This window comes from Cornus florida, unplaced genomic scaffold (genome assembly GCF_030987335.1).
Source record: "Cornus florida cultivar Cherokee Brave unplaced genomic scaffold, ASM3098733v1 CherokeeBrave_3.0.0_Hap2_Chr11, whole genome shotgun sequence".
NCBI classification, from domain to species: Eukaryota; Viridiplantae; Streptophyta; class Magnoliopsida; order Cornales; family Cornaceae; genus Cornus; species Cornus florida.
In genome coordinates, this window is record NW_026775581.1 from 15,470,781 (window position 1) to 15,473,413 (window position 2,633).

General features: G+C 38.3%; 1 pseudogene; it reads left to right on the forward strand.

Annotated features, from left to right (window-relative positions):
* Positions 1-2,304: 2,304 nt before the first annotated feature.
* LOC132287274 (small nucleolar RNA R71) lies at positions 2,305-2,403 on the forward strand (annotated as a pseudogene).
* Positions 2,404-2,633: the final 230 nt, after the last annotated feature.

Genomic DNA, 2,633 nt, shown 5'->3' on the forward strand with positions numbered 1-2,633 from the left:
CTTCGCAAGAAATGAAATTTAAGATAGAAATGGGGGAGGAATAGGGGTTTTGACACCCTACGAATGCCTTTGCTATTCTTTAACATCTCTAGCAAGACATTGGGCTCTTTTAGCCCGGATCAAAGGTATTATAATGCATCCCCTCCTTGTTGGGGTGATAGATGCTTTGAACTCCACCCAACAAATGGTTCTGTGAAGAACTTATTAGATTAAGCTAAAAAAAACCTTTGGTCCCTTGTCTATGCAATCACAACTTTTAGGCTTCCATGCCCTTTCAAAGCAAGAATTTGAAACAAAACTTTTAGAATGCAAGGTTGAAAATGATTCCTTTGAAGTTTTGGTCTTACACAAAAGCTCATGTCCTTGACATTGAAGATCATGACATTTATCTACAACATTAACCTCTCCTTCACATTTGTCTAATGAATTAGGTGTGGGATTAAAGATATTTAACTTCACATTCATGTGGCCAAATGAGATCTTCATTATCCCCGTCCTACAATTGATGTTGGCATTAGCGGTTACCAAGAAAGGACGGCCAAGGATAACGGGAATTTGGCTCTTAGGGTTGGGGACCGGTTCTGTGTCAATGACAATGAAATCAACGGGAAAGAAGAATTTGTCAATCTTAATCAATACATCCTCAATTATACCCCTAGGCTTCTTAATGGATCGGTCGGCAAGTTGCAAAACTACCGACGTCGGTTTCAATTCACCTAGGCCCAATTTGACATAAACCGAGTATGGAAGAAGGTTAACACTTGCTCCTAAGTCAAGAAGTGCCCGATTGATGATATGATCACCAATAATGCATGATGTAGTGGGTAAACCGGGGTCCTTAAACTTTAGAAGAGTGTTATGTTGCAAAATCGAGCTTACTTGCTCGGTCAAAACCATTTTTCTTGGTGCTTGGCTCTTGTTCTTCCACTTTTGGGTGCACAAGTCTTTCAAGAATTTGCATAAGCCGGAATATGCTTGATTGCATCCAATAGTGGAAGATTAACTTTCACTTGCCTAAACATTTCCATAATTTCATTGGTTTTTGCCTTCTTTTGAAATGGATCCTTTTAAGGCATCCGGAAATGGAACTTTTGGTTCAAACACTTTTTTAGAATTTTCTTTTGAACTCTCTTCAACATAAGAAGTTTTTAAATTATTTTGTTTCAAATCATTTTTGAACAAAACCTTTTCAACATCATTTTTCAAAACTTTTTTTTCAAACACATTTTTCAAAACTTTCTCATTCACAAGATCATGTACATGCAATGAAGGAGGAATGGGATGTGAAACAAGATGGGTGACAACTTGAGGTTGCACCGGTTCACTCTCTTCATTAGACATTCCAACTTGATTGTCCACAATCCTACCACTCCGCAAGGTAGTCACCGCATTAACATGTTCAATGGTGTGGCCTTCCGATGAGAAATGGGTTTCCACAACACATTGTTGTTTAGGTGGGCCATTAATAGGCATCTTTCCATTCTCTCTTGCATTGAGAGTGCTTGCTATTTGCCCTACTTGGGTTTCTAGCTTCGAAATAGATTGAGAGTGAAAATAAAGCAATTGTGTGTTAGCCTCTAAAGTGCCCAAAGCATTCAAAACTTTTTCTTCAAAGGCGGGACTTCTAGTATTACCTTGGGAATAAGATTGGTTGGGAAAATGAGAATTAGCAAATTGATTCCCTTGTGATTGATAAGGTCTATAACCTTGGGATCCTTGGTTTTGAAATGGAGGTGGAATGTACTTCCCTTGAAAACCGCCTTGGGAAAGGTTTGAGCCATCTTTTTGGTTTTTCCAAGAGAAATTTGGATGATTCCTCCAACTTGGATTATAGTGAGTACCATAAGAATTGTTCCCTTGGTTAACAAAAGCTGCATTGACTTGTTCATTAGGTTCATTTTGCACTTATCTGTGAGGATAATGAGAAGTAGAATGAAGAACACTAGAACAAGTCATACATGTTTCATTTGATGCACGATGAGAATGGTTAGGGAAGGAAGATACTTGGTTCGCCGAGTTTTGGTTAATCAAAAATTGATCAAACCTTTGAGATAAAGACTTCATTTCGGCAGCTATTTCATTTGAATGGTCGACTTGATGTAAGCCAACACTCTTCTTACCTTGTGAATTTCTACCATTCTCGGATGATAGTGTTCTATGCAAAAAAATTTCACTCATGCTCTCATAAAGATGCCACACGTCATCATCATGCCTATCAATGTATGAGCCACCCATGGAAGCATCAACCATACCCTTATAGTTGTCCGATAAGCTTTCAAAGAAGTATTGAACTAATTGCCCGGTATGTCATGATGTGGACAATTCCTAAGCAATTCATTGAAGCGTTCCCATGCCTCATGAAACGTTTCTCCATCCTCATGTGAAAATTCTCGAATTGAGGTTCTCATGGCATTGGTCTTAGAAACCGGATAGTACTTCTTCAAGAATTCTTGTTGCATTTTTGCCCAAGAAGTGATTGAAAAAGGCCTAAGATTGTTAAACCAATACTTTGCCTTATCTTTTAAGGTGAATGGAAAAAGTTTGAGTCTTGAAACCTCTTCCAGCATGTCCGTATATTTTACGGTGGAACATACTTCAAGAAACTCATCTAAATGCTTGTAAGGTTCTTTACT